At 38.0% G+C, this 13,949-nt stretch overlaps 1 protein-coding gene and 1 long non-coding RNA gene across 3 annotated transcripts in view; one reads left to right on the top strand and one right to left on the bottom strand.

Moving 5' to 3' along the window:
• LOC109425214 (tyrosine-protein phosphatase Lar) overlaps positions 1–13,949 on the bottom strand; it is an 830,826-nt gene that overhangs the window by 670,718 nt on the left and 146,159 nt on the right. The gene's annotated exons all lie outside the window — the stretch shown is intronic.
• LOC134287883 (uncharacterized) overlaps positions 3,757–13,949 on the top strand; it is a 140,411-nt gene continuing 130,218 nt past the window's right edge. Inside the window, exon 1 of one of the 2 annotated variants that reach the window (XR_009997615.1) lies at positions 3,757–4,309. This is a non-coding gene — a long non-coding RNA (uncharacterized LOC134287883). Of the gene's footprint in view, positions 4,373–13,949 lie in introns of both variants that reach the window. The other variant, XR_009997614.1, reaches the window with a different exon arrangement.

Below are 13,949 nucleotides of genomic sequence, written 5' to 3'. Positions count from 1 at the left end.
GCTCAAAGTTTTCAATTTGCGTTAGTAAATATAGAAAAGGATCGAAATATAAAAGAAATGCCAAAAAATCAAAATGAATCCTTTTGCAATGCAATCTTCTACAGCTCTTCTTCTATGCTGGGCGAACCGTTGAAAAAATAACTAGACCAAAATCTGATTGGCGGTACGCTATGCGACCAGTGTGACTGTTATGCGATTAAATTCGTAAATATTTGATAATGAGACAAAACGACTTGGTATTTATTTCACATTTTGTAGAACACACTTGTCAAGTTTGGAGTCTCGCGATTCCCCAGTTGGATCTCATCTCGCTTTTCGTAGAACGATCAAAACGTGTCTGGCTGTACGCTACGTAGTTGGAAAGTCACTCTCCGAAACATTCTCAGAACATTTACTATTACATCTTCTCTGCTCTATTTACCCTATATCCTAGCACTTCTACTAAAAGTTTCTGTCAGAAATCTAGTATGAATACAGGAGCAATAGATATTAGAAATTTTCATAGGAATTACTAGAAACGATAATCAATTATTTCCAAAGTATCTCTCGTGCGTTGAAAGCATAGCTATCCAATACATAGCGTATACTCGAGATATGTTAAGTAACTTTAGATTTGCAAGATTTTCCAACGATGTACATTTTGTACTATACATTTGTTTCCGAAATTTATGAGCAATTCCGCAGAATTCCGTTTTATTTCGTCAGAATGTATTTTTTGGAGGCGAAATTTTTGGAATTTAACGAAACGAAACGAAATGTAAAATAAAAAAAATTCGCCTATTTGAATTCCGTGGAATTCCGCGGAATTTCGTTTCGAGGTGTCATTGGCGAAACAATTCGGTATACTGCATACCCTTACACCTTAGTAGACACCATAAGGGTATAACAACGTTTTGCTGTAAGATCTATTGTCGAAATACAATCTACCTGTAACTATTGTAACTATTGATACAACCGATAACCGAACTTTTTCAATACTTAAAAATAAAATGTTTTGTAGTTTGTCACAAATAAAATAAAACAATCAGTTGATAAATAACTGAGATATGGCAATCTAAAGTTGACTAAGTATTTTTTTTCGAAAAAACGATCATGTAGTTTAAATGGCTCATCATCACGCATAACTCGCAACCATTGAAAAGTTGGAGAACCTCTGAACAAAGAGCATTTTAGTCAGGCCCGGATTGGGGACTGTGGGGGCTCGTGACCGGAGCGAATGTGGAGGCCCCTCGGAGGTACAAATGTGATGAGCAAAAAAGTTTTTCTTTATTTTTGAACAATAAAGTCAATGTTTAGTAAGCATAAACAGCTTTTGTGGGGGCCCCTAAAATGTGGGGGCCCGGGGCCCTGGCCCCCCGGCCCCCTTAGATCCGGCCCTGATTTTAGTATTGTACATATAATTTATTATATATTGCTACTCTTAATAAAATTGTGATGAAAGTTGGATCTTTAAATAAGTGGGTTTAGCGTAAAGTATTCACCATTTACGAAGAAATAATGAGACGTCGTACAATTTAGATCTGATAAGATTCCAACACAAACGGCTTGTGAAATGATGTTAAGGGTGATTTCTCAAATTTTAATGTGGAAGCTTGCTTTTGAAATAATATTCCACAGTCAGGCGTAACGGTAGGGGAGACTGGGGAGACTTGACCCCTTTCTCTTAACTTGCCTGTAACTTAAAAAAACAAAACTTGAGCCGTTTTTCGTACAGAATGGAAGGTAAACATCTATTGCAAGTTTATACACAACAGAAGGGCTTTAAATTATTGCTAAAGTTTTCAAAACTGTGTTTTTATGGAGGCATGTCTTATGATGTATTATTTTTTTTAATGGGCCACAATTGATCCCCTTTTGAGCACATGGTTAATTTAAAGAGAAAATAACTCCGGAAGCTTCCTATTCATTTTCATTTCAAGTTTTCTTGTATTTTTGATGAATATGGTGAATTTGAAATTATAAGATTTCCTTAAATTGTTAAGGTTATGCTGTATTTTAAAAATGGGGAGACTTGATCCCTCTTTTTATGGTGTGTAATAAAATAATATTTATCTGACATGTTTTATCATTGAATATACTTGAATTCCGAGTAAATAGAGGCTTCCAAATAGAATTTTATTTTTCACATGTAAAATGTGTGTGTGTAATCCTCGAGGGATCAAGTCTCCCCATGTCACTGTTGTATATACCAAGCTGCATTAATTAAAATATTTATAAAACAGCCTTATTTGAATAAATACGTTTATTGCTGACCGGGGTTGATCACCGTGAACGATTGTTATGCGGTTTTACCACATAATAATAAATACGTTTGATAGTATTTTATTTACACTATGTGCTGTACAATTTTTAAACGATTTGATTCAATTTTAACAAAGTTATTGAGATTTTTCGGAATCGCCTAAAAGATTTCTGAAGGACTGAAAACAAACCATCAGCCATTAAAAAATAATGAAATGCACAATCAAAATCAATTGTAACCAAAACATTGGGGGGAACAAGTCTCCCCAAGGATCAAGTCTTCAAGTCTCCTCAGTCTACCCTAAATTTAACATGATCTAATGATCGATATTTGCCAAAAACGTCGAAAGTTTACCGTTTCATTAATTTCCAATTGAAATACAAACAAACCCAAATTTGATTGTCCTTTCAATACTTCTCTTCTTGAGATCGAATGGCCTAATTGACCAAATCATCAAATCAAAATTCATTATTTTGAGCTCCTGCAATAGATACAACCGATTCAGACCATTTTAATAGGCAGGAGCTGCAAATCGTCGGGTACACTCAAGCCACCCTCAGACAGACATCGTCTCTCTCATTTATTCAAGCAGTTTTGCCGTACAATGAAATCCTCTTGCGATTCGAGTTTGCACTCACCGTTACCCGGAAGTGGCGATGCGGACACTCATCGACGCGCACTCCCAGGGACATGCCAGGCGACGGCGACGACGACGACGCGACGGTTACTCACCACAAGGACGACGGTCGGGAATTCGAGCTCTCCTGCACTACGCTGGAACTCGCGGCGGTTCGTGCTGCTCGCACCCACGCATGCACGCACGCTGGCTGCTGGGGCCACTACTGCTGCATACTTCACCGGACGGCAGCTTGAACCTGACCGTCAGTCTTGTCGGCACCACCGTGACGAAAGGAGTGGCCCTCAAAATTCACCAACGAACGTTCGTTGTTTACTCTCGGTTTCTCGGGGACGCGGAAACTCGTTCTAGCGCGAACGAGCGCGAACCGATAGGTACCTACGAAACGTTCCCATGAACGCCGCCCGCGATGAATGGATTTTCTTACGTGGAAAACAAACACGGGAAAACCGTCGATGACGAACGAGTGGAAGCACGAAAAGTGGATGCCGGTTGTTGGCGTGAAAACGTGAACGAGTTTCGGAATCGATTGTGATCTGGGTGACGGACGACGACTGATGGGGTGTTTGTGTGTGCCAGGGCAGGGTGCTTCCGTCTTCCATTTGCGAGCCAAGGACTCTCGTAGTGCCTTGAAGGGGCGGTTGTAAGGCAGAAAAAAAGGCGAGAAGGACCATCGTCGAGTTGGTGGGTTGGCTGGCCGACGATGGATGGTGTGATTCGTGGTTTGCATTGTGTGTTTTGTTCCTGCTGTTCGGCACATGAAAAGTGGCAATTGAGGCCTATAAGAGGACGCTTCGGGGAAAGGGTTCAACCGTAGGAAGGAAGGATGTTGGGGTGATGACGCGGAACGAAATAATGAGCAAAATGTGGTTTGGAGCCCGGCCGGAAGGACCCCAAAGATAACGAATGAATCGCACAAGTGCTGTTGACTGTAACAAATTCCAAGAGTTTCGGAACTTCAAGGCAGCAATGGAACTAGGGTAGGGAAAATGTGCCACACTAACTGAAGTAGTGCCTCTCCAGCAAAAGTGTCGTTGATATTCGTTCTCGCCGGGCTGTTGATTTGCTGCTGAAAACTGGGTGAAACAAGTCAATGCAATGGATGAAAAGTATTTTTTCCGTCGAACAACAAAAATCAGCTCGCCGTGGGACGAGTTGGAGAAGTGAAAACTGTGTCACAAACAGAGGTGTGGGTGGAGCGCAGGGAAATCGTTTTCAAACTGAATTGTGTCGTGTAATTGATGGTTTATTTGTTTCCAACTGCGATCAAAATTAAGCTGCAGCAGGTACTCACAGCTACCCCGCCGGGTTGGTGGTTGATTGCAAGGACTTCGTTCGACGACGTGGTGCGGCGCAAGCTAGTGAATTCAGTGCACGTCGAACAGCATCGAACAGTTGTTGCAGCATTGGCGTATCTGGGCAGATTATCGGTAGGAGGATACGAGGGGCCCTGGTTCAAGGGATACTGGGTATGCAGACAGTAGTTACATCAGGTAGATATTTGAAATGATTTGCCGATATTAAGCAGTGCGAAAACATTCACAACATGTTTTCAAGATTTGCAGGCACTTGACGTAGAGATCTCCGAATAACGAATTTGCTTCCTGACGAAGATTGTCCGGGACTGTTAGAGTTATTTCAGGTGGAACTTGTAGTCGAATGGAAAAAAGGCCTTGAAGAAGTTCTTCAAATAAAATCACTTAAAATCAGAGACGTCTCAACTGATATAAAGCTTCTAGATTAGTGAAGCATGAATCGCTGTTTTTTTTTATAAGAAGCATACATCACCGATTGGTTTTGTTTAAATTCGAATATCATTTGTAAGGCATGAAAATACTCTTCGTTCTAGAAATCCAAAGAAATTTCCATTACGAATAGATCGTGAATAGTATAGCAGCCATTCCATAGAAAAACGATATAGAGGAATTCCACGGAGTCATGTCAGTCGATCCTGAGCGACCATTTCAAAAATATCTGAAACTTTGCACAGTTTTTCAATTTCATATAAATCGCCATTTTTTGATATTAAACCTTCATATTCACTCACGACTAACTTTTCAAAAGGGTGTATGCGAAAATAGTTCTAAAATATTCTAAAAGCTGTACAGCAAAAACGGATTGTTCGATTGTTATAAATTTTTCAGCAAAGTTAGATAACTAAATGATGATTCCTTAGAAAATATACACTGTAAAAAATTTCTTTTTCTACTTTGAAAAAATATGATATTTGTCACAAAAACTCAAATATCTCAAAACCCTATCTTTTTACCAACTTCAATTTTTTAGGGGAAATGGCCCATTATATAAGCTATCTACCATAAAATTTTGGTGATGGTAAACTGATAAACAAAAAAGTTATGACATTTCAAACATTTCACAATTTTTACATTTAGTAACAAAAAAAAATTTTTTCTGTGTAAATTATTTCGAGAATTATATTTTGATGCTGATTTTATTGTAAAGGCTACCGCCTGAATTAAACAAGTTGTTTTCATGATACTTTAGTTTGATTATTCGTAATTACTATAGTATCTATTTGAAACTTAGACGCGATCCAGTGTTGTGATCAAAAATATTGAGATTGTCATACTTTTTATTGTACGTGACTGGTGAAAAAAATCCCTTGATAGTGTTGAAAAGCTGTTGATTATAAGAAAAATGGAATTGAATTTATTTTTAAGACAAAAGCTGTATAATAAAAGTTTTTTTATACGCGTATACGTCTAGTTTATCCGCAAAAAAAATCCCTCTTACACACTTATTTCTGAATTGCCTGTTCGGTACTTTTTTGACGAGATTATAACAGCAGTACGATCTCGGTAGTTTCGGTAATCGATTTTACTGAGGCTCAGTAAAACAACTGTCAAAATCGTATGGAAAAGGTAAACACTGCATTTTTGCTGAACGAGTTCGGTGCTCAGCAGTTTTAATCTCGTCAAAAAATTACCGAACTCGGTCGGTAATCAAAATTAAGTGTGTAGAGAACAGACTTTATGATCGGAAGAATGCGAGTAACTTCAACAACAACAAATGCATAAGAGGTACATACCACAGACAAACAGACGAAACGCCTAGAACAATTTTAGTGAAAATTCATCGCCCAGTTCACACTATCACCACCTGGTGGAAATGTTTCACGAAACACTGCGTTGTGCAATATCGTCATCAGAAGGCGCTAGTGTGAAACGTCAAACGCAAAGAAAAACGATGGGCGCTCTTCTTGTTATGAAAGCCACAACCAAGATTCAAAATGATCGTTGAAGGCGTGGTCAATGAAAATTTCGCCAGTGTTACGTTTGTTTGTCTGTATACATACCTGACAATGCTCACGAAAAAAACAAAAAAAATACTACCGCTATGAATATTAAAAATTGTATAGTATTTTTTTTCTTCAGCCACCAACACCAAACAAGTAAGTTAAAATTAATAAGTGATTTTGTTTATTATAATCTAACGAACAAGATGAACAGTCGCTTTCTCAAAGGTCTTCAACTCAACGCTCTCTTGTAGACCGTTTGATGAAAAAAAATGTTCAAAAGAGTTACGAAATCTCACCGAAAGCACCATAGATAAACTGAAAGAGACTGGTTATGCCCAAATGTCCACATTGTGTACAAAATTACGCAATTGCACGTCCTGCCGTCTAGAATTTGACAAACGAGCCATCTGTATATCATCGGTAAAGCAGGGCGCAGGAAGTTCGAAAACGACAACAACTGAGAAATTGCCATCAGCGACATCTGTTTAAACAATTTAATTACGCCCCTTTTCAAAAATGCCCTGTAATATTCTTCAACATCTATACCCATTTCAATATTTTTAACGTTGCAAAACACGCTTTCAACATTCATCTTGAAGAAGAGGGAAAACACTTGTCCTCAAATGTAACAGCAAATTAATGAATAAACGACTAATGCGCGGAGGGCGTGATAAAATCGGAACATTACGGTACATAGTATATTATATTATATGTATATATAATATATAATAAAAACAACTTGTTTTACTCACGCAAGGCCATTAACAATAAAATCAGCATCAAACTTCAATTTCCGGCCGAAATAATTTACACTAAAAAAAATTATTACTAAATGTGAAAATTGTGAAATGTTTGAATTGTCATAACTTTTTTGTTTATTTTCATGGTAGATTGCTAATACAATGGACCGTTTTCTCTAAAAAATTACGTTGGTAAAAAGATAGGGTTTTGAGATATTTGAGTTTTTGTGACAAAAATGATATTTTTTAATGTTAAAAAAGATTTTTTTCACAGTGTATATTTTCTTAGGAATCGCCATTTAGTTATCTAACTTTGCTGAACAATAAAATCAGCATCAAATTGCGATTCCCGGCCGAAATAATTTACACAGAAAATTTTTTTTTACTAAATGTAAAAATTGTGAAATTTTTGAAATGTTATAACTTTTTTGTTTATTAGTTTACCATCACCAAATTTTTATGGTAGATTGCTAATACAATGGACCGTTTTCCCTAAAAAATTCAAGTTGGTAAAAAGATAGGGTTTTGAGATATTTGAGTTTTTGTGACAAAAATGATGTTTTTCAATGATAAAATAGATTTTTTTTTTCACAGTGTATATTTTCTTAGAAATCACCATTTAGCTATCTAACTTTGCTGAAAAATTCATAACAATCGAACAATCCGTTTTTGCTGTGCATATTTTTGAATATTTTTGAACCATTTTCACATACACCCTTTTGAAAAGTTAGTCGTGGCTCTAAATAAAAATTTGATATCGAAAAATGGCGATTTAGATGGAACTGAAAAACTGTGCAAAGTTTCAGTTCAATAGAAAATCATGAATTAAAAATTTTCCTTAATTTTGATGCTGTTGCTTGGAATCGCTCTATAGTGCAACTCCGATTGTCGGGAAACTTGGTGGGTTCATAGTTCTTCGAAAATAATAAAACCCGTATTTTTTTATTTCATCATTAGGGTGACCAATTTGCATATAGGGTGGTCCTAAAAATCAAGGTTTTTAAAAACTTAAATTTTTCAAAAAAAAAAAATCATTACTTTTGAACCAGTTAAGCGATTTTAACCCTCCTTTCGCATTAGGGTCATTTTTGACCCAAACCGTACACTACGCCATCGAGCTGTTCCCAGAGTGATGCAAAATGCAGGTTAAACTTCTTTTTCTTTATTTGAAAGCTATTGAATTATATTCTAGAGACGAACCAGCCAAGGGCCGAAAGTTTCTTTAATAAAGCCAAATCGATCGATCAATATTGAATTATAGTTTTCAGGAAAAATGCGGTGAATGGGCCAAATTGTGTTATTGTGCAAAAAATATGCAAACATATTAGTTTTTTTACACGTTTTTAAGGTCTCGGGACCAAAGGGTACCCTGGTTTTATATTTTTATCAGAAAATTCAGGAAATTTGGCGTACCATATCAAAAACTCAGAAATGTATCTTTTTAGTTTCTGAGGTATGATTTTCGAATAATTTTCGAAGAACTGCGATCCCACTCAGTTTCACGACAATCGGAGTTGCACTATAACGTTTTTCTATGGGATGGCTGATAGAAGATCTAACGTAGAACCCCAACCAAGACCTGTCCTGCAAAACAACTGCGTATTCGACAGCTGCTCTGTGTAGAACTCTTGGTGGATAGTTTTTTGACAATAATTCTGAATGAACAAATTACAGCAGTTATTTATCAGAATAGTTCTTCCAAAATTTCAGTATAAATGCTACTAGCATTAACTTTCTTAAGCATGCTAAACTTTCCGGAGCGAGAGTTGTTGTTTAATGTACCTTATTCATCGTATGCAGCACTAGCGAGATGCATTTTTCGGCGCACTAAAGAGTGTTTCCTGAAGAGTAAAAGAGCATTTCCATTAGGGTGGCCCACACTTATATGAAAAACAAAAATTTCGAAAGGCAAAGTAATGAGATTTCATCATTGATATTATTCCTTTACATGTATTGGAAAAACAACAATAAAGTTTATCCTCACTTTACCTAGGGTATAACTTTTTTCACAGACGTTGGATCACTTTGCGGTCTTTGACAAAGTTGTTTCGCATATATTCACCTACAATAATACCAAAGGGTTTGTTTATTGAACGCTCACAGCGCCACCTAGTGGCAAAATTTGAAAACTCAAAATTTCTGCATACATTTGGCCAAGTTTTCCCATACAAACTTCAACCAATTTCGCTCAAATTTTGAACGTAGCTTCTGGGAGTCCAAAACAACTGATTGAGGAAGTAAGACTTGGCATTTTCCGAAATTTTTGTTTTTCATATAGCCCTTTATAATGCAGTGGCAACTATATTGCCACCTTATACACATATTTTTTTTCTACTCGTTTTGAAAATTTTTACAACTTCTTTAACTGATGGGCACATTGGGCCTTTGTGAACACTCATGATTTTTTTGAGCCATAACAAATATGAATAGGCTATTTTTAGAACAAAATGTCTCTTTAAAAACTGCCATTTTTGAGTGCATAAAGGTGTATAAGCTCGAACTTCTCCTGTGGTGAGCGAATTGAAAATCGAATGATGAGGAATGAAAGGCCTATGTTCTTTTTACTTGTGGACAACATTTCAACTTGATTGCTTCATTACTTTTAGAAACTCAGCCTTTTGAAAAAATGAACTATAATAAATGGGCTTGTACTAAAATTGCCATATCGTCGAAAATAATTGACCAATCGAGTTCAAATCCACACATGTAACTCATGAATATTAGGGCAATAACCTGTCAAAAAATCAGCATTATTGATAATTGCATCACAAAATAACAACATTTTAAACTTTGTTGACAAAAAGTTAATATTTAGACCATTTTTTTCATACAAAATCGACCATCGAATTTTTTGAAAATAAAAACGTTTTCGTTCATCACACCACATGTAATTTATATTCCAATGAAGAACGAGTGGATTCCGTGCCTGGTTCTCTCGGCCTTATAAAGGGATAAGTGTGGGCCACCTTAATTTCCATTTTTTTCAATTCAAATGAAATTTTGGTCATATATAAGCTACTACCTGAAGAGGTTTTCCATGTGAGGAATTCCACGGAGTCATGTCAGTCGATCCTGAGCGACCATTTCAAAAATATCTGAAACTTTGCACAGTTTTTCAATTTCATATAAATCGCCATTTTTTGATATTAAACCTTCATATTCACTCACGACTAACTTTTCAAAAGGGTGTATGCGAAAATAGTTCTAAAATATTCTAAAAGCTGTACAGCAAAAACGGATTGTTCGATTGTTATAAATTTTTCAGCAAAGTTAGATAACTAAATGATGATTCCTTAGAAAATATACACTGTAAAAAATTTCTTTTTCTACTTTGAAAAAATATGATATTTGTCACAAAAACTCAAATATCTCAAAACCCTATCTTTTTACCAACTTCAATTTTTTAGGGGAAATGGCCCATTATATAAGCTATCTACCATAAAATTTTGGTGATGGTAAACTGATAAACAAAAAAGTTATGACATTTCAAACATTTCACAATTTTTACATTTAGTAACAAAAAAAAATTTTTTTCTGTGTAAATTATTTCGAGAATTATATTTTGATGCTGATTTTATTGTAAAGGCTACCGCCTGAATTAAACAAGTTGTTTTCATGATACTTTAGTTTGATTATTCGTAATTACTATAGTACCTACAGGGCCGGATCTAAGGGGGGGCCGGGGGGGCCCGGGCCCCGGGCCCCCACATTTTAGGGGCCCCCACAAAAACATTTTTTGGTTGCTAACATTAACTTTATTTTTCATATTGCTCAAGTACTGTTCGAAAATAAGGAAAAACATTTTTGGTCATCTCTCCGAGGGGCCTCCACATCCGCTCGGGCCCCGGGCCCCCACAATCCTTAATCCGGGCCTGAGTACCTATTTGAAACTTAGACGCGATCCAGTGTTGTGATCAAAAATATTGAGATTGTCATACTTTTTATTGTACGTGACTGGTGAAAAAATCCCTTGATAGTGTTGAAAAGCTGTTGATTATAAGAAAAATGGAATTGAATTTATTTTTAAGACAAAAGCTGTATAATAAAAGTTTTTTTTATACGCGTATACGTCTAGTTTATCCGCAATTTCGTCCGCATGTTTCGTCCGGGTTCGGACCCAACGTTGTGTGGAGTATTGGAGGAGGGGGGGGGGGGGCTCCAGGCGGCGACGAAGAACAAACGAATTCAAAATTTTGGATATTTATTGCGATCGAGTCAGACGGCGTGTCTGCTCGATCGGTAAACGAGAAACTTTGAATTCGTTTGTTCTTCGTCGCCGCCTGGAGCCCCCCCCCCCTCCTCCAATACTCCACACAACGTTGGGTCCGAACCCGGACGAAACATGGTGCCGTGACCTTGGGTCTGGCTGATGCACGGATTAACTGATGCGTATGGTGAACGATGATTTGCGACGACGGAGGGCTTGATTGATGAAGCTTGGTGGAACGGGAATGACGCTCGGGTCCAAATCTTTGGCGCTACGGCCTGGGAGGTTGACGCTGATGGTCCAATGGTGACGCTACGGTCCGGGGAATGGCGCTTCGGCCGGGTGGTGGACGCTGGGGGTCCTACGGGCGGATGCTGTGATCCTTCTGGTGGACGCTGGGGGTCCGACGGTTGATTGATTTGGCAGGGCGATGATACGCTCGCGGCCTGCAGGAGGACTCTCGGGGTCCGACGGTGGATGATTCGACAGGCGGCGATGATACGCTCGCAGCCTGCAGTGGACGCTGGGGTCCCATGGGTGGACGCTCGTGGTCCGACGGTGGACGGCAATGGTCCGGCGGTGGATAATTCGGCAGGGCGATGATGCGCTCGCGGCCTGCGGGAGGACACTCGGGGTCCAACGGTGGATGCTACGATCCGGTGGAGGACGCTACGGCCCGGCGGGTGGATGCAGGGATCCGACGGGGGACACAGGGGTCCGACAGTGGATGCTTCCACTCTAGCGGGCGACAGTTTCGTCTGGGGCAGGGGTACGTTGTGTGGAGGGGGAGGGGGACTCCAGGCGGCGACGAAGAACACACGAAATTTGGGCTCAACTATATATTTGCCATCGAGACAGACGGCGTGTCTGCTCGATGGGGAAACGAGAAACTTATAGCTAGGTACAAATTCGCTGTTGCCTTTTATAGGCGACACACAGTACGGAGATGAATATTATAACAATTAAAACCTATTGATGTGAACACCGCAGTGCGCTGGACGTTGCTTGCACGGTGCCTGTCGTGTCGTCGGGCTGACGATGCGATAGATGGATGGAAATGAACAATGGGCAGCAAGTTGAATGGTACGCTGCGGTGCCTGTGTGATGTTGGATGGTTGAGTGTTGAAAAGCTGTTGATTATAAGAAAAATGGAATTGAATTTATTTTTAAGACAAAAGCTGTATAATAAAAGTTTTTTTATACGCGTATACGTCTAGTTTATCCGCAAAAAAAATCCCTCTTACACACTTATTTCTGAATTGCCTGTTCGGTACTTTTTTGACGAGATTATAACAGCAGTACGATCTCGGTAGTTTCGGTAATCGATTTTACTGAGGCTCAGTAAAACAACTGTCAAAATCGTATGGAAAAGGTAAACACTGCATGTTTGCTGAACGAGTTCGGTGCTCAGCAGTTTTAATCTCGTCAAAAAATTACCGAACTCGGACGGTAATCAAAATTAAGTGTGTAGAGAACAGACTTTATGATCGGAAGAATGCGAGTAACTTCAACAACAACAAATGCATAAGAGGTACATACCACAGACAAACAGACGAAACGCCTAGAACAATTTTAGTGAAAATTCATCGCCCAGTTCACACTATCACCACCTGGTGGAAATGTTTCACGAAACACTGCGTTGTGCAATATCGTCATCAAAAGGCGCTAGTGTGAAACGTCAAACGCAAAGAAAAACGATGGGCGCTCTTCTTGTTATGAAAGCCACAACCAAGATTCAAAATGATCGTTGAAGGCGTGGTCAATGAAAATTTCGCCAGTGTTACGTTTGTTTGTCTGTATACATACCTGACAATGCTCACGAAAAAAACAAAAAAAAATACTACCGCTATGAATATTAAAAATTGTATAGTATTTTTTTTCTTCAGCCACCAACACCAAACAAGTAAGTTAAAATTAATAAGTGATTTTGTTTATTATAATCTAACGAACAAGATGAACAGTCGCTTTCTCAAAGGTCTTCAACTCAACGCTCTCTTGTAGACCGTTTGATGAAAAAAAATGTTCAAAAGAGTTACGAAATCTCACCGAAAGCACCATAGATAAACTGAAAGAGACTGGTTATGCCCAAATGTCCACATTGTGTACAAAATTACGCAATTGCACGTCCTGCCGTCTAGAATTTGACAAACGAGCCATCTGTATATCATCGGTAAAGCAGGGCGCAGGAAGTTCGAAAACGACAACAACTGAGAAATTGCCATCAGCGACATCTGTTTAAACAATTTAATTACGCCCCTTTTCAAAAATGCCCTGTAAAATTCTTCAACATCTATACCCATTTCAATATTTTTAACGTTGCAAAACACGCTTTCAACATTCATCTTGAAGAAGAGGGAAAACACTTGTCCTCAAATGTAACAGCAAATTAATGAATAAACGACTAATGCGCGGAGGGCGTGATAAAATCGGAACATTATGGTACATAGTATATTATATTATATGTATATATAATATATAATAAAAACAACTTGTTTTACTCACGCAAGGCCATTAACAATAAAATCAGCATCAAACTTCAATTTCCGGCCGAAATAATTTACACTAAAAAAAATTATTACTAAATGTGAAAATTGTGAAATGTTTGAATTGTCATAACTTTTTTGTTTATTTTCATGGTAGATTGCTAATACAATGGACCGTTTTCTCTAAAAAATTACGTTGGTAAAAAGATAGGGTTTTGAGATATTTGAGTTTTTGTGACAAAAATGATATTTTTTAATGTTAAAAAAGATTTTTTTCACAGTGTATATTTTCTTAGGAATCGCCATTTAGTTATCTAACTTTGCTGAACAATAAAATCAGCATCAAATCGCGATTCCCGGCCGAAATAATTTACACAGAAA

This window comes from Aedes albopictus, chromosome 2 (genome assembly GCF_035046485.1).
Source record: "Aedes albopictus strain Foshan chromosome 2, AalbF5, whole genome shotgun sequence".
Classification (NCBI taxonomy): Eukaryota; Metazoa; Arthropoda; class Insecta; order Diptera; family Culicidae; genus Aedes; species Aedes albopictus.
The sequence above is the reverse complement of the archived record's forward strand: the minus strand, read 5'-3'. Positions and strand labels throughout refer to the sequence as shown.